The 18,464-nt window shown below is 42.8% G+C and overlaps 1 long non-coding RNA gene across 3 annotated transcripts in view; it reads left to right on the forward strand.

The window, feature by feature from the left end:
• Positions 1-13,090: 13,090 nt before the first annotated feature.
• LOC132536775 (uncharacterized) overlaps positions 13,091-18,464 on the forward strand; it is a 272,206-nt gene continuing 266,832 nt past the window's right edge. For all 3 annotated transcript variants that reach the window (XR_009548304.1, XR_009548303.1, XR_009548305.1), the window contains exons 1-2: positions 13,091-13,176; positions 16,027-16,090. This is a non-coding gene — a long non-coding RNA (uncharacterized LOC132536775). The remainder of the gene's footprint in view (positions 13,177-16,026; positions 16,091-18,464) is intronic.

Below are 18,464 nucleotides of genomic sequence, written 5' to 3' on the forward strand. Positions count from 1 at the left end.
GGAAAACAAAACACAGAACGTAAAAAAAATAAATAAATAAACAATGATGTTGAGAGAAAAACAGTTAAAAGAATCTGGAGGAGCTGGGCGGTAGTGCAGCAGGTTAAAAGCAGGTGGCACGAAGCACGAGGACCGGCCTAAGGATCCCTGTTCGAGCCCCAGGTTCCCCACCTGCAGGGGAGTCCTTCACAGATGGTGAAGCAGGTCTGCAGGTGTCTATCTTTATCCCCACCCCCGCTGTCTTCCCCTCCTCTGTCCATTTCCCTCTGTCCTTTTTAACAATGACGACATCAATAATTACAGTAATAACTGCAACAATAAAAATGAACCAGGGCAAAAAAGGGAAAATAAAAAACATATATATATTTTAAAAGCACATTTAAAGAATCTTGGAGTTGGGCGGTAGCCCAGTGGGTTAGCACACATGGCACAAAGCACAAGGACTGGCCTAAGGATCCCGGTTTGAGCCCCCAACTCCCCACCTACAGTGGAGTTGCTTTATGGGCTGTGAAATAGGTCTGCAGGTGTCTATCTTTCTCTCCTCTCTCTGTCTTTCCCTCCTCTCTCTATTTCTCTGTCCTATCCGACAAGGGCAACAATAACAACAACAATAGTAACTACAACAATTAAACAAGGGCAACAAAAGGGAATAAATATTTAAAAAAAAAAAGAAGTTAAAAGAATCTTTAAATCTGTAGCAAACAGGTAAACAGTGACAATTCAGTGTACATATCCTTGTAGACACTATATGGAAGCCAATGTGCAGACATCAGAGGAAACAACACTGCTGTTTGGGGATGGTCTAGATGTGAATTGATATAGTCCCAGAATGAAAAAAATGTTTCTGGACTGTGGTTAGTAGTCTTTCTTAGTTACGTAGCCTTTGCTCTCTTTGTACACATTTGAGAATATTAATAATAGGGTCAGTTATTATTAAGAACTTGAAACAACAAGGGCAACAAAAGGATAAATGAATAAATAAAAATTTAATAGAAGAATTTGAAGGCATCTTGTAAATAATTAACAAGTGTTATACATATATGTATATATATATAAGTTTTTTTTTAATTTTTTTAATATTTACTTTATTTATTCCCTTTTGTTGCCCTTGTTGTTTTATTGTTGTAGTTATTATTGTTGTTGTCGTTGTTGGATAGGACAGAGAGAAATGGAGAGAGGAGGGGAAGACAGAGAGGAGTAGAGAAAGATAGACACCTGCAGACCTGCTTCACCACCTGTGAAGCGACTCCCCTGCAGGTGGGGAGCCGGGGTTCGAACCGGGATCCTTATGCCTGTCCTTGTGCTTTGCGCCACCTGCGCTTAACCCGCTGCGCTACAGCCCGACTCCCCTATATATAAGATTTATATAAATATAAAGCAAATTCAGGGCCTGGCGGTAGTGCAGTGGATTATGTGCACACAGTACAAGGAGCAAAGACTGGCCTAAGGATCCTGGTTGGAACCCCTGGCTCCCCACCTGCGGGGGGGGGGGGTCACTGCACAAGTGGTGAAGCAGGACTGTAGGTATTGCTCTCCTTTTCAGTCTCTGTCTTCCTGTCCTCTCTGTTTCTCTCTGTCCTATCCAACAACAATAGCAATGGCAACAATAACCACAGCAGTAAAAACTAGGACAAAAGAATGGGAAATAATGACCTCCAGGATCAGTGGACTGTAGTGCAGGCACCAAGCCCCAGCTATAAGCCTGGAGGCAAAAAGAAGAAATCTTTTGTCCATTCTCCCAGAGGGATAAGGATTAGGGAACCTTCCAGTGGAGGGGAGGGTATAGGCAACTCTGGTGACTGGAATTGTATGGGATTGTACTCCTCTTATCCCACAATCTTCTTAATCATTATTAAATCACTAATTTAAAGAAAGCAAGAGAAAAAATCTATAAAAACACAGAAGCACACTATCTGCTAGCTACCTTCTTAGTAACTTTCTGAAGCTCCACATTCATTCTGTAGTATATTTAGAAAAGATTTTAGTTTAGCTAGCTTAACACAAATACTAAAGAAAACATGTTCTCTATACACTTGGTGAGGGAGGAACATTGCTTGTTTTTTTTCCTATTTTTATTAGTGATTTAATAATGGGTTTAAGTATTTTGTTGTTATTGTTGAGTCATATGATTGATTTATTGTCATTTGTGATCAGTCTCTTGTCAGTTTTGTGACATCCAGGTATCTTCTCCCAATTTCCGGGTTACCTTTGTGTGTGTGTGTGTGTGAAGTTTTCTTTTAATGTGTAGAAGCTGTTAAATTTGATATAGTCCCAGTAATTTAACCTTATTTTAGTTTTGCTTACCCATAGTGTGATGAGTCTCCATATAGAGCCTGATGTTAAATTGTGGATGTGTTTCACCAATGTTTTCTTCTCTATATTTTTTAGTCTCAGTTCTAACAACAAGGTCTTTGGTCCATTTTGAGTTAATTTGGCATATGGTGTTAAAGGCTGGTGCAGATTCATTTTTCTGCAATTGACTACCCAGTATCAGCTATTGAAGAGGCTTTCTTTTCCCCCACTGAAAAGGTTTTAGTCCTTTATTAGTACACACATAGGGGTTTATTTATGGAATTTCAATTTTGTTTTGTTGGTCTATAAATTGGTTTTGTTACAGTACTATAACTTTTTAATTACTATTGTTTTATAGCATCAATGGAAGCCAGGAATGATATGTATGCATTGTTTGGTTTTTGCTAGACTGCTATGGTGTTGACTCCCCTCTGGACATCTTTAATAAAATATTTTCAATAAATGTGAAAACACATACTTTGGGATTCATAGTGTGATTATTAATACATGATTTTTAGTTTCTATACTTAGCATATTTAAGATTAAAGTAGATTTTTAAATTAATTCAACTATATATAATTAAATGTTTATATGGCAAAGTTAGTAAAAATGTAAAACCAAGGTCTCTTTTGCAGTCTTCTCCTTGGGAAACAGAAGATGGCTTGTCATTTTTTTTTTTTATTTATTTAAGACCTTTATTAACAGATGCTTGCAGCTTGTTGCCTTTTTTTAAAAAAAAAATCAAGTTGTAAACTTTTATTACAAATTCAAAATGAGGTTCTTAAAAATCTCAACTTGACCAGATATGAAACAATTTAAAAACCTTTAAAGGTGTATTGAGAAAAACCAGGCCTTTTAAAAAAAAAAAAAAAAAAAAAAAAAAAACATGTTTGACATTACCAAAAAGAGACATCTTTAGGTAAAGATAATAAAAACCCCCTTGCTGCATAGATAATGCAGATAGTTCTGGTTATCTGGTCAAGGGGCAAAAAGCAAGCACTTAAGGTCTTCAGCTCATTCCTGTTGTTGAAACCATATCCTCTCCTTACATTGACCATTTTACTGTTCCCATAACCTTCGTTGCCTTGATCTTCTTGTCCCTGCCAGCAGGCGCCACCGATGTGAGGCTGCCTGGGCAGCCACTCCCTGTGCCACTACCTGTGGCACCAGGCTTGGTGTCGGTGGTGCTGAGGGCGGGGGCGGCCTGCGGGTGCTGGGTCTAGGCCACTCTGCTCATGGTTGCCATGATGGTGACTGGGGCCAGCTGCTGCAGCTGCAGCTCCTCCCAGGGTGTGATGGTAACTAGGAGGCTGTGGCGGTGGGGCTGCTCAGGGCTCTCTGGGGTCCGCTATCAGCTTGTCACTTTTTTTTTTCCTCCTCCAGGGGTATTGCTGAGCTCGGTGCCTGCACCATGAATCCACCGCTCCTGGAGGCCATTTTTTCCCCTTTTGTTGCCCTTGTTGTAGCTTTGTTGTGGTTATTATTATTGCCCTTGTTGATGCAATTCGTTGTTGGATAGGACAGAGAGAAATGGAGAGAGGAGGGGAAGACAGAAAAGGGGAGAGAAAGATAGACACCTGCAGACCTGCTTCACCGCCTGTGAAGCGACTCCCCTGCAGGTGGGGAGCCGGGGGCTCGAACCGGGATCCTTACGCTGGTCCCTGTGCTTTGCGCCACATGCGCTTAACCCACTGCGCCACTGCCGGACCCCCTGCTTGTCATTTTTAAACCAGGTTCTAGTAGGAATGAACATGTCTGGCTCCACTCAGAAACATTTCTTTTTAATATTTACTATGGTTTTCAATTTCCCATCCTTTCCCATCCAAGTTCAGCTCATTAGCAAATCTTAGCAAAGATCTTGTTTAATATTTTGGCATCTTTGTTCATCAGAGATATTGGTCTGTAGTTTTCCTTTTTTGTTCTGTCCCTATCAGCTTTTGGTATCAGGGTGATGTTGGCTTCATAGAAGGTGGAAGGGAGTATACCTGTTTCTTCAATCTTATGGAAAAGCTTAAGAAGTATGGGTACTAACTGTTTCCTGAAAGTTTTAAGGAGAATGTTGTTTAGTTTCCAACTTCTGTGCCTTTTAATAATCTTCTGTTTGTTGTTAAATGTTAGTTTTACTCCACTGTGGTCTGAAAGATACGTGGCATGATTTTGATGCTCTTGAATTTATTGATGCTGTCTTTGTGGCCTAATATGTGGTCTATCCTTGAGTATGTATTATGTGGATTTGAAAAGAAGGTGTATGCCAGTTTTTTGGGTTAAAGGACTCTGAAAATGTCCAAGAGGTCTAGTCTGTCTATCTCTTCATTCAGTTCTCTTGTATCTTTGTTGGTTCTCTGCTTTGTTGATCTGTCTAAGTGTGAGAGTGGGGTATTGAAGTCTCCCACTATTACTATATTATTATTGATGTATTATTGAAATTCTTTCAGTAAGCGCTTGACGTATTTAGATGGCCCCTCACTGGGTGCATAGATGTTAATAATTGTTATGTCTTCTTGGCTGATTGATCCTCTAATCATTATGTAATTTCCTTGCCTATCTTTTGTTACTTTTTTTAACCTAAAATCTATAGTGTCTGAGATGAGAATGGCTGTTCCTGCCCTTTTTTGCGGTCCGTTAGCCTGTATGATAGTTTTCCATCCTTTCACTTTAAGTCTGTGTTTATCTTGTTGTGACAGATGGGATTCTTGCAAGCAGCATATGGTTGGGTTATGCTTTCTGATCCATTCCCCCACTCTGTGCCTTTTGATGGGTGAGTTTAAACCATTGACATTTATTGATATTATGGATTTAATATATTGTAGTGCCATTGTGCAAATAAAAATCTTTGTTTGCTCTGATATATTGCAAGTATTTATAGTGATGTTCTTGTTTATAAGAGGTCTTTTAGAACCTCTTTCAGGGCCGGCTTGGTGATGGTTGGCTCCTTTCACTGTTGTTTGTCTAAGAAGGTTTTGATCCCTCCATCTAGTTTGAATGAAAGTCTAGCAGGATATATTATCCTTGGTTGAAACCCTTTTTCATTCAGGGCTCGATAGATATCTTGCCATTCTCTTCTGGCTTTTAGAGTTTGCTTGGAGAAGTCTGCAGATAATCTTATGGCATTTCCCCTGTATGTGACTTTTTGTTTCTCTCTTGCAGCCTTTAGGATCCTTTGTTTATCCTTACTTATTCTCATAGTGACTATGATGTGTCTTAGTGTCTTCAGGTCTGGGTTGTATCTGTTTGGAACTCTCTGGGCCTCTTGAATCTCGATGTCCTTTCTGTTATTCAGGTCTGGGAAGTTTTCTTCTATTATTTCCTCTAGAATGTTTGCTTCCCCTTCCTCTCTTTCTTCTTCTAGCAGGCCAATTAAACGAATGTTACTTCTTTTGAGATCATCCCATATGTCTCTGTTGTTGTTTCCAGTGTCTCTCAGTCTCTTTTTGAGCTCTTTCACCTCTTTCTTAGTTTTCTCTAACTTATCCTCTGTCTGACTAATTCTGTTTTCTGCTTCTGTTATTCTGCTTTCCCTTGCCTCAGCTTCTTTCTTCATTAGAGCTATTTGAGGTTTCAGTTCTCTAATTGCCTCAAGATAATCAGTATTTTCCTTGGGGGTCTCAACTTGTTTTCCGAATAGTGCCATTCCTTTCCTCCAAAGTTGTTTTCATTTCTGTCATTAATAAGTTTATTATTGCTTGTATCCTTTTCTTATCTATGGTTACTTCTGGCTGATTTGTAGTTTCTTCTGGGCTCCTGTCTTCATTCATTGGAGTAGCAGTTTTATTTGTTTTTGATCTACCCATTTTTAATGTGTTTCTTTTTTATGTTCTGTTATTCCTCTTTTGTTGTGTCTTCAGTACAATTAACACTGTACTAAATACCTTTATGACAATTTAACTCACCAACCTCAGGAATTACAATAGCAACTGTAGCAAGTATTGAAGCAGTTTAATCACTAACAGTTAGCCAAACAATATCTCCAGTCTGTGAAAAAATAGTAACCAAATCCCAGTGAAGAAGAAAGAGTAAAAAAAAAAGGGATAGCAAGAATAGACAGTTATGCAAATCTACTATCCACTGTATATTCTAGGGGTAACAAGAGGGGAAAGGGAACTAGAGCAGAGATAGACACATAGAGAGTCCACTCTGAGTCAGATTTCTTCCCCAAAATAATTCACAAATTCATAAAGGCAAAGAAGAAGGAAGGAAGAAGTGTATGACAAGATAAAAAAAGAAACAAGAGAGATAAAAGAGAAAAGATAAAAAAGAGCTGTAATTAAAGAGCAGTGAAAGGAAAGTTTTTTTTGATTACTTTATTTTTAATTTAATTTTTTTAATTAGCTAGGAGGAGGAAGGCGAGAGTCTGTAGAGGAGGTAGGAGTAATGAGACAAGTTCCTCCCGCAATAGATAAGATGCCCACTACCCTAGCAATGAAAGATACCCTAAGAGTTAATTCTGATCAACCTAAAGGGGGGGAAGATATATGCCTTTACATAATATTAATAATAAAATAGAGCAGGGTAAAGAAAACACCCTGTCCCAGATTACCTCAAACCTCGTGAGCAGAGGTAGCTGATTGTTAAGAAAGAAGAAGAAAAAAAAACTTAAAAAAACCTCAGGACTAGACAAGGATATCTGGGATAGACAATTATTCAAATCTATTATCCACTGTATATTCTAGGGGTAGCTAAAGGAGGAAGGGAAGTTGAACAGAGATACTCGTAGTGAGAGTCCACTCTGAGTCAGATTTCATCCCAAAAATAATTCCCAAACGTGTATCAGTGAATTCAGTGAAAGCACACTGTTTGGTGATGTTGGGGATGGGGCCTGTGGCTTTGGAAGCCACAAAAAAAAAAAAGAGAGAGAGAGAGAAAAAAAAAAGAAAAAGACAAGAAAAAGAACAGTAATAAAAGAGCAGTTAAAGGAAAGAGGTTTTTATTTGTTTATTTTTTATTATTTAATTAGCTATGCGGGGGGTGGTGGATACTTAGAAAGAAAAAAGGCCAGAGGGCCTTCCTGATGGGACAGGAATCTTGGTAAAGAAAGCTCAGCAGAGGAGCCTGCTAGGAGGTGGTCCCCCGGGATTGGTTAGGGGGGGGGTGAGGGGGAGGAGATTCGCTTTGGGAATAATAATTTAAAAGAAAAAAATTTTTTTCCTTTTTTTCTACTCTATTTTTAACCCAAATTAAGTTATAGTCACCTCCTTGGTGTCACCGCTAGGACCCCTTATTGACTGGCGTACTGAAGGCAGAAAATCCTACCATTTCCAGACAATGTGGTCAGAGCTCAAACCACTAGCAGCTTCTCAGTCCACCATGTTCCGGGAACCCCGCTATTCTTTTTTAAAGTTTTATTTATAAAATGGAAACATTGACAAGGCCATAGGATAAGAGGGGTACAATTCCCACCACCAGAACTCTGCATGCCATCCCCTCCTGAAAGCTTTCTTATTTTTTATCCCTCTGGGTGTATGGACTTAGGGACATTATGGTGTGCAGAATGTAGAAGGTCTGGCTTCTGTAACTGCTTCCATGCTGAACATGGGTGTTTACAGGTGGATCCATACTCTCAGCCTGTCTTTCTCTTTCCCTAGTTGGGCAGAGCTCTGGGGAAGTGGGGCTCCAGGACACATTGGTGGAGTCGTCCGACCAGGGAAGTCCGGTAGGCATCTTGGTAGCATCTGAAACCTGGTGGCTGAAAAAATAGTTAATATATAAAGCCAAACAAATTGTTGACCAATCATGAACCTAAAGGCTGGAATATTGCAGATGAAGATTTGGGGTCTCCATTTTGAAGATAGCTAGTAGGCCTATTTCAGTTGTATTCCAAAGGGATATATATTCCAATGGGATATTATATTCCAAAGGGATATATATTCCAAAGGGATATTATATTCCAAGGGATATATATTCCAAAGGGACATTATATTCCCACTGCTTTTTCCTCCTCTCATGCAGTCTCATCGTGCAGGTAGCAGGGATGGGTCTGGGCAAAGCCCTATTTCTTTTTCTGGCTCTGAGATTTTGAACTTTACATCCTGTCTCTAGATTTTATTCAAACTTAAGTCTGTCTCTAAACCCTAACACCATCAACACAAAATGAGTTGAGTTAGATTCTTAAAATTTATTTTGGATTTGAGTCCCCACCACACCTGCAGAGGAAAAGCTTTGTGAATGGTGAAGCAGTGCTGCAGGTCTCTCTCTCTTCTCCCTCTTTACTTCCCCTTTCCCTTTTGATTTCTGCTGTTACTATCCAATAAATAAAGATCATAAAAATATTTTTAAATTTTTAAAATATTCATTTTCCCTTTTGTTGCCCTTGTTGTTTTATTGTTGTAGTTATTATTGTTGTTATTGATGTCCTTGTAGTTGGATAGGACAGAGAGAAATGGAGAGAGGAGGAGAAAACAGAGAGGGGGAGAGAAAGATAGACACCTGCAGACCTGTTTCACTGCCTGTGAAGCAAATGCCCTGCAGTTTGAGAGCCGGTGTACTTAACCCACTGTGCTACCTCCTGACTTCGCTTAGATTATTTTTAAGGAATTTGTATTTACAATTAAATTTTGATTTGATAGAACAAGGCAATTCATACAAGGAAGGGAGATAATGGAGAGAGAGAAAGACACGTACAGCTCTGCTTGCTTGTCAAGCTTAACCCCACCCCCTAGCAGGTAGGCACTGGGGCCTTGAACCTGGGTTCTTAGTCATGGTTATGTGCATGCTCAACTGAGATCACCACCACCTGTGCCTATTTTAAAATTATTAAAGAATTTCTTAAGAATCCCCTCAACACTTTATCTGTACTATTCCAGCTTAGGTCCATGATTGGTCAACAATTTGCTCGGCTTTGTATGTTAACTCTTTTCAACCACCAGGTTCCAGATGCTAGCATAATGCTGACCAGACTTCCCTGGACAGACAACACCACCAATGTGTCCTGGAGCTCTGCTTCCCCAGAGCCCTTGCCCACTAGGACAAGGGAGAGACAGGCTGGGAGTATGGATCAACCAGTCACCGCCCATGTTCAGCGGGGAAGCAATTGCAGAAGCCAGACCTTCCGTCTTCTGCATCCCACAATGACCTTGGGTCCATACTCCCAGGGTTAAAAAACAAGAAAGCTATCAGGGAAGGGGAAGGGATACAGAGTTCTGGTGGTGGGAGTTGTACCCCTCTTTTTTTAAAAAATATTTTATTTATTCATTCCCTTTTGTTGCCCTTGTTGATTTATTGTTGTAGTTATTATTGTTGTCGTCGTTGTTGGAAGTTGTACCCCTCTTATCCTATGGTTTACTCAATGTTTCGTTTTTATAAATAAAACATTTAAAAAAAGGGAGTTCGGAGGTAGCGCAGCGGGTTTAGCGCAGGTGGCACAGCCTAAGGATCCTGGTTCGAGCCCCCAGCTCCCCACCTGCAGGGGCCTGGCCTCACAGTAGGTGAAGCAGGTCTGCAGGTGTCTATCTTTCTCTCCCCCTGTCTTCCCTTCTTCTCTTCTTCTCTTTGTCCCAGCTGCGTCCAGCGCAGCGCCATGGAGCCCTGCGGCCAGCGCCCTGAGGCCCCGTCGCCCCCACGCCGCATTGCTTAGCGTCGCGTCACGTCACCCCACGCGCGTCGCGTCGCGTCACGTCACGTCACCCCCACGCGCATTGCGTTGCGTCACGTCATGTCAGCCCCACGCTGCATTGCGTCGCGTCACGTCACCCCCACGCCGCATTGGGTTGAGTTGCGTCGCACCCATAGGCCCCAGCGCTGGGGCCCGGGTCCGCAACTTGAGCGCCAGGCCACGACTGTGCGGAGGCTCCTGGCGTGGAAGTCCTGCTGCGGAGTCACGACGGTGCTGTGCTGGACAGCAGCGGCCATGTCCATTGTGCTCGGGCCATCTACTGCCATTCCTCCAATTCCAAGTAAGTGGCCCCCAGTGCCACCCGTCCTGGAAGGCTAGGGTGTCGTGCCCGCCCAGGAAGGTGCTGGGTGGGGGGAGGGGCGAAGTCGGGGTATAGCCGCAGAGGCGCCAGCGCCCTCGGACCCCTTACCCCGGGCCAGCCACACCCCGAAGAGGTGACTGCGCCCCCCCCAACCCCCAGGACCCAGCGGCCTTGAGCGGGGTGGTCCCCGGATAAGGGCCATACGCACCCCCGGCAGGGGCGCACCCAGGGGAGGTGTGCGCGAGCCCCCAGACCCCACACCCCAGGCAGGGACACCCTGGAAGGGTGGCTGCATGCCCCAGATCCCGCTGTTTTCGGCTTCCAGGAGCTCGAGCGCAGGAACCCCGTCTGAGAGTCTGGGCAGTCGGCCTTCCCTTTCCTTCCAGCCAGGAGAGGGGTCCTGGGGTCCCAGGGCCTCGCCCAGCATGTCCATGCCTGCGGCTCCGAGCGCCCTGAGGGTGAGGACCCGCCCGGACAGCTCAAGGCCAGGCAGTGCGCCTCCCGCCCACCCCAACCACCTGGGCAGGAGGGGACCCCGGTGGAACCCACCGGCCTGCCCTGGCTTCCGGAGTGGCCAGGCCCAGAGAACTTTCCGCGAGCCTGCCCATCTGAAATGTGCGCCCGCTGTCCTTCCTCGGTGTGGCCCACGACAAGGTCCTCGGGGGACGGCTGTTTGGAATCCTGAACCTGGAGTTTGGCCTGGGACAACATGGTGAGCCGGGCTCCCAGACTAAGGTGAAGGCCTGGGCGCGGGGTGTGGGTCCAGGTTGGGGGGTCTCCTCACACTTCTAGAACTGGAGTGTTTTCTCTGCCTCTGTCTCTCTCGAAGAGACATGCATTTCAGAGCTGTGCCCCATGCTGGCTGGCTGGAACCCCTGTTGAGCCATTTGCACTGTCACTTACACTACTGCAGGCTAAAACAAGGGTAGTGAAAGTGGAAAGGACAAAAGTAGGAAAAACTAAGATATCTAAATCAAAGTGACTAGTGACAGTTACTATAATGCTTACTGTTATGCAACCCACTTTTACTAAAATGCTACAAGGTTTATTGCAAATAACTAAAAAATCTGGGTATTTTGGGCTTCCACATTCTCTTTCAACACCATTCAGGTTTTACTTTTGTTTCTAAAGATTTATTTATTAATGAGAGAAATAGGGGAGAGGAAGAAGGAGACAGCATCACTCTGACACATCTGATGCCGGAGACCAAACTTGAGACCTCACACCTAAGAACTCCAAAGCTTTATCCACTGCACAACCTCCCAGACAGTGGCAGCCTTTATTTTTTTATAATTTAAAATATTATGATACTTTGCTTACTTAAGAGGCAAAATATTTATACAATCTGAAGAGAACAAGAGTATACATACTTTGCTTATTTAAATGATACATACACTTTAGTAGAACTTACACATTTGAATAAAACTACATACATATGTAATTCAAAATCTAGGAAATATCGAAAATGTAGTGGGGGAAAAACCCTTTCTTGCCCCTTGACCTTAGACTCTATAAGTAGAAAATATTAGAGTATGGTTTTTTAAATGAATTAATTTATTTTCCCTTTTTAGTTGCCCTTGTTTAACATTGTTGTAGTTATTGATGTTGTTGTTGTTGGATAGGACAGATAGAAATGAAGAGAGGAGGGGAAGACAGAGGGGGAGAGAAAGACAGATACCTGCAGACTTGCTTCACTGCTTGTGAAGTACCTTTCCTGCAGGTGGGGAGCTGGGGGCCGGAACCAGGATCCTTCTGCTGGTCCTTGCGCTTTGCAGTATGGTCTTGGCAGAGCTATTTATTTCTGAACCCACAGGGAGTCGTAATAAATCTATGTAATAATATGTTTTATTTTACAACTTGAAAGTATCTTAATTTCCATAAAAATTTTCATAAAAATGACCTTTAAACCAATTTTCTCTTTAGAGAGTTATGATACAAATCCTGAATAGAAACAGCTTGAGAAAGAAGTTTGAGTTAACACATTAGTAAACTTGCTGGAGAACGGACTAATGTGGGTAAAATATAGCTTTTTAATTATTTTTAATTTCATGAACTACAGAAAGGGGTAGAGGGGCACAGAAGCAGCGCTCTAGCATATGCAGTGCTTGGGATTGGACTCAGGACCTACAATTTAGAAGCTCTAATTTCTTCCATGGTGCTACCTACCCATCTTCAGAGATATTTTTCTTTTGTTCTACAGATCTTATTTATTCATTAATGAGAGAGAGAGGAGCAGGGAGAATCTGCACGTTACTCTGGTATATGTGGCACTGGGGATTGAACTTGGGACCTCATGCCTGAGAATCCTGTACTTTATCCACTCTGCCTCCTTCTCCCAGACCACTCATAATTTGGATTTGATTGGAATTGGAACTACTGAAGAAGCACTCTTGGGGGCTGGGTGGTAGTGCAGCGGTTAAGCACCCATGGCACAAAGCTTAAGGTTAGGGGTTGGGATCCTGGTTTGAGCTCCCCACCTGCAGGGATGTAACTCCACAAGAAGTGAAGCAGGTCTGCAGGTGTCTGTATTTCTCTCCTACTCCTTGTCTCCCCCCCACCCTTAATTTCTCTGTCCTATCCAGCAACAATGATAAACAAAAAGAACAACAAAGGGCGGGGGGGGGGGGCTGGCCTCCAGGAGCAGTGGATTTGTAGTGCAGGAGGCAAAAGAAAAAGAAACACTCTTACTCCATAAGTAAACCTGAGATAACAAGAGTCTTAAACAATTAAGTTCCTTCTACTCTTGCTCTTGTCAATTGTATGTGTCTGACCTTCAGAAATAGAAATCCTTAGAAGAAAATTTACAAGTGCCTTTTCCATTGTAGTAAAGATAGTGATTGTGTTAAAATGTGAATTCCTTTCTATCTCTGAACAGGTTGGAACAGGAGCCCAGTCAGAAAGAATTCAGACCTACAATTTTACACAGAATAGAGTCACTGACCACAGGGTAGGATATGAAGTCCAAGATATTAAGGTAGTATTACTGAATGTGCTTACTGTATCTTTGATTTATTAAGGAATCAAATTTCGGGGCCTGGTGGTAGCACAACAGGTTAAGCATACATGGTGCAAAGAAGCCACCTGGCAGCGGTCCCAGTTCATGCAGATGCATGTGGTCCTGGTGATACTGCGGGACCCATCCATGCTGGCTCTGGGCACAGCTCAGTGCCCCCCATCTGTGCAGTACTTAGGGGCCGGGGAGCCCACAGTGGACCACAGGACAGCAGCAAGGCCCCTGTGTCGCCCTAGTTACAACATCTTCACTGGAGTGACTGTCAGTATCACCTAGAGATGCCTGCTAGCCATATGCTGCTGGGCATTTCAGTGTTTGTTTTGCCTTTCTTTTATATTATTTTTTATATATTCTCTTTTGTTGCCCTTTTTATTGTTGTTGTATTTATTAGTATTGATGTCATCCTGTAGACAGGACAGAGAAAAATTGAGAAAGGAGGGGAAGACAGACGGGGAGAGAAAGACAACTGTAGATCTGCCTCACTGCCTGTGAAGCAACTCCCCTACAAGCAGGGAGCTGGGGGCTCGAACTCTGATCCTTCAGAAGGCCTTGCGTTTTTGCCCCACTTGGCTTAACTGGCTGCGCTACTGCTCAGTTCCCTTTTTCCCCGCTTTTAAAAAAAAATTATTTATTTATTCCCTTTTGTTGCCCTTGTTTTATTGTTGTTATTATTTTATTTTTATATATCTATTTATTCGGTTTTGTTGCCCTTTGGTTTTTTTTGTTGTTGTTGTTGTAGTTATTGTTGTTTTGTTGGGTGGGACAGAGAGATATGGAGATAGGAGGGGAAGACAGAGAGGGGGAGAGAAAGATAGACACCTGCAGACCTGCTTCACTGCCTGTGAAGCGACTCCCCTGCAGGTGGGGAGCCGGGGGCTGAAACCGGGATCCACATGGTGATCCTTCTGCTTGTGCACTTGTGCTTAACCTGCTGCACTACCAACCAAATCCCCTATTGTAGTTGTTGTTGTTACTGATGTCATCATTGTTGGATAGGACAGACAGAAATGAGGAGAGGAGGGGGTCGGGCGGTGGCGCAGTGGGTTAAGCGCACGTGGCGCAAAGGGCAGGGACTGGCGTAAGGATCCTGGTTCGAGCCCCCGGCCCCCCACCTGCAGGGGAGTCACTTCACAGGCGGTGTTGTAGGTCTGCAGGTGTCTACCTTTCTCTCCCCCTCTCTCTGTCTTCCCCTTCTCTCTCCATTTCTCTCTGTCCTATCCAAGAACAAAGCAATGTCAACAATGGCAATAATAACCGCAATGAGGCTGCAACAACTAGGGCAACAAAAAGGGGGAAAAATGGCCTCCAGGAGCTGTGGATTCATGGTGGAGGCACCGAGCACAGCAATAACCATGGAGGAAAAAAAAAAAAAGAAATGAGGAGAGGAGGGGAAGACAGAGAGGGGAGAGAAACATAGACACCTATAGACCTGCTTCACTGCTTGTGAAGCAACTCCCCTACAGGTGGGAAGCCAGGGACTCCAACCTGGATCATTACCCCCATCCTTGCACTTTGAGCCATGGGCGCATAATCAGCTGCACTACCACCCAAGTCTCCTCTTTTCCCTTTCTATATGCACTGAGTATGTGCTTGTCTCTGAAGGTCATGTATACCCTATGAGTTTTAGTCTTTTTTTTTTTTTTTGCCTCCATAGTTATCATTGGGCTTGGTGGCAGCACTAGGAATCCACTGCTCCTGGAGGCTATTTTTACCATTTCATTGCCCTTGTTGTTGTTGTTGTTGTTGTTGTTGCTATACCTGTTGTTGTTGGACAGGACAGAGAGAAACTGAGAGAGGACAGGAAGACAGAGGGGGAGAGAAAGACAGACACCTGCAGACCTACTTCACTGCTAGTCAAGCGACCTTCCCCACACACATAAGGAAGTGGGGGCTCAAACTGGGATCTTTATGCCCATCCTAGTGCTTTGAGCCATGTGTGCTTCTCCTGCTGTGTACGGCACAGCCCCCAGTATTTGCCTTTAATGACTTCGGTGTACCTTACTAATAATGAGACTATTTCTCATATAGACTCAGAATAATACTTTGATCGGACTTTTCAGGAAGCATTTCTTTAGATCATGTTCAGAGTTATATTTCTCTTTTTAAATATTTTTCATGACATGCCCGATTTTATATATATGGAGACAGAGATAGAGGCAAAGGCAGGGACTGAGAGACAGAGAGACAGCATCCCAGCATATACAGAACCTATCTGGCTGGAATGATCACCTAATCTGGCACTCTCTCCGTCTCAGGAGATGTTCTCATCCCTACTCCCACCCTGTCCTGGGACCCTCTTCCTAGTAATTGCTACCTCTGCATTTTTCCTAGTTATTAATTAATTTTTGATCATTTGAGAGTTGGTCTCTATTCTTGAAAGTTGCTCACACTTTCAAGGTGTTTCCCTCCTCCCCCCTACATTAAGGAGCACTTTAACTGCTATGTGGATACAATATATTTCCTTGCAATGGAGTATTTGAAACTATGATCTGTATTTAAAGTTGATTTACAAAGTGCTGAGTTTGCTAGAATATATATCTGTCATTTATAAGGAAACAGTCACTGTGCAAGAAATACAGTGTTGACAGTAGTGTTTCAAATATATAGTGTTCTTATGCACTCAGTCCAAGAGTTACTGAAATCAACAATGTTTACTCTCAAACTGTAGTCAAGTCTGTGGAGCTAAGAGAATTTACATTTTTACTTGATTCATTTTTTGTGAACCTTTGGGAAGCTAAAGACAAGTTTTCTTCAAGTAGATCCTGTGAAACGTGGGTTGTAACCCCAGTTTTTTAAAAATTATTATTCAAGGTTCCTGCACAGCATCAGATGTGTCTGACTTCTAAGGAAAATGAGACCCCAGACACATTGATGGGTGAGTGTCAAAATATTTAAGTTGGGATGGTTGGATTTAAAATAGCAGTTCAAAACTCTCTCAATAGCAGCTGTTTAGTATTAAGCTTAATTGTCTTCACACATTTCATCCATCCTGACCAGCCCTTACTGTGGCACAAAACTCAGACCTGCCTTGCTAAAAGTTTTCTTTAGTACACTAGAGAATATACTGATTTGTACATCTGGGGAACAATATAGTTGCTGGGTCTTTCTATTTGTTTTGATATCTCAGTGTAATTTGTTTTAGGTAAAATACTTAATTAAAATAATGAAAGTAGAAAACAGGCATTGCACAATGTAAAGGCATCAATACCCCTGTCCCAAACTCACCTGTTCCCAGTGTCTTTTTATCCCATTTTCCATGTTTTCAGCTACATGTTCTCAGGGAAAAAAACAAAACTTAGACCTGCTCCTCTGCACCTCTAACCACACTTGATGGTGTTGTTAGCCAGAGAGGTGAAGTCTCCTATTTTTTTCACCAAGAAGTGCTGTCTTGAAAAAAATATTTTGAGGGAGAGGCTGGGTGGCTCACCTAGTTGAGAGCACATGTTACAGTGCTAAAGGACTCAGGTTCAAGCCCCTGTTCCCCACCTGCAGGGGGAAAGCTTCATGAGTGGTGAAGCTGTGCTGCTGGTATCTCCCTCCATATCACCCCCATTCCTTCTCAATTTTAGGCTGTCTATCCCATCAATAAATATATAAAGATAATAAAATATTTTTAAATATGTATATTGAAGGGTCTGGCAGTGTACCTGGTTAAGCACACATAGTACTCAGAACAAGGACCCATGCAAGGATCAAGTTTCAAACCCCACTCCCCACCTTCAGGGGGGTCGCTTCACAAGAGTCGAAGCAGGTCTGCTAGTGTGTCCTTCGTTCTCCCTCCTCTCACCTCTCAATTTCTTTTTTTTTTAATTTTTTTATATTTACTTATTTATTCCCTTTTGTTGCCCTTGATGTTTTATTGTTGTAGTTATTATCAATGTCATTGTTGGATAGGACAGAGAGAAATGGAGAGAGGAGGGAAAGACAGAGAAGAGGAGAGAAAGATAGACACCTGCAGACCTGCTTCACCACCTGTGAAGCAAGTCCCCTGCAGGTGGGGAGCCGGGCTCAAACCGGGATCCTTTCACCGGTCCTTGCATTTGGAGCCACATGCGCTTAACCCGCTGTGCTACTGCCCGACTCCCACCTCTCAATTTCTGTATTATCCAATAAAATGAAAAAAATAGGCCACCAGGAAAAGTGGATTCTTATTGAGCCCCAGCAATAAGTAACCCTGGAGGCAAAAAGAGGAAAAATCTGTTAATTGATTTATTCATTTACTTCACTAATCATATCTTTCTCTCCCCCCTCTGTCTTCCCCTCCTCTCAATTTCTCTCTGTCCTGTCCAACAACAATGACAGAAATAAAAATCTATAATAACTACAACAAAGATAAAAAACAAGGTCAAAAAAAGGAAAAAATACCCTCCAGGAGCAGTGGATTTGTAGCATAGGCACTGAGCCACAGCAATTACACGGGGTGGGGGGAAATTAAAGAAAAAAAAGAGAGGGGGACTTTTAAACCTACTTCACCACTCATTAAAAATCCTTCCTGCTGGTGGGGAGTAGGGGCTCAAACCCAGGTCCCTGTGTATGGTAAGAGCAGTGTCAGCTGTGTGCATCACCAGCCATGCCCCATTCTAACATAGTTATCTAGTTGTCTGTGTTTAGGTTGCTTCCATATTTTGACTTACCAACTATATAGCTATATAAACATAGCTGTGCATATGTCTTGGGACTAGCATACAATTAAATATTAGAAATTTAAGTACATATATATGTTTTTAACAGACTATTATCATTGGAAATGGCAGAGAGAAATTTAGAAGGGAGGGGGAGGTGGAGAAGGCGAGAGACAGATATGCACCTGCAGCCCTGCTTCACCACTCTTGAAGCTTTCTCCAACTCAGGCGGAGATCAGAGGCCTGAACCTGGTTCAATGTGCACTGTAATATGTGGGCTCAACCAGATGTGTCACTGCCCGGACCCTAAAAATATATATATATATATTCTTTATATATTTTTAAAATATTTTTATTAATATTTCTTTATTCCCTTTTGTTGCCCTTGTTTTATTGCTGTAGTTATTACTGTTGTAGCCGTTGTTGGAAAGAACAGAGCGAAATGGAGAGAGGAGGGGAATACGGGGGAGAGAAAGACACCTGCAGATGTGCTTCACACCTGTGAAGCAAACCCCCTGCACGTGGGGAGCCTGAGGCTCTAACTGGGATCCTGATGCCTGTCCTTGTGCTTTGCACCACGTACACTTAACCAGATGCACTACCAGCGAACTCCCAATTCTTTATATT

Source organism: Erinaceus europaeus, chromosome 2 (assembly GCF_950295315.1).
Source record: "Erinaceus europaeus chromosome 2, mEriEur2.1, whole genome shotgun sequence".
Lineage (NCBI taxonomy): Eukaryota > Metazoa > Chordata > Mammalia > Eulipotyphla > Erinaceidae > Erinaceus > Erinaceus europaeus.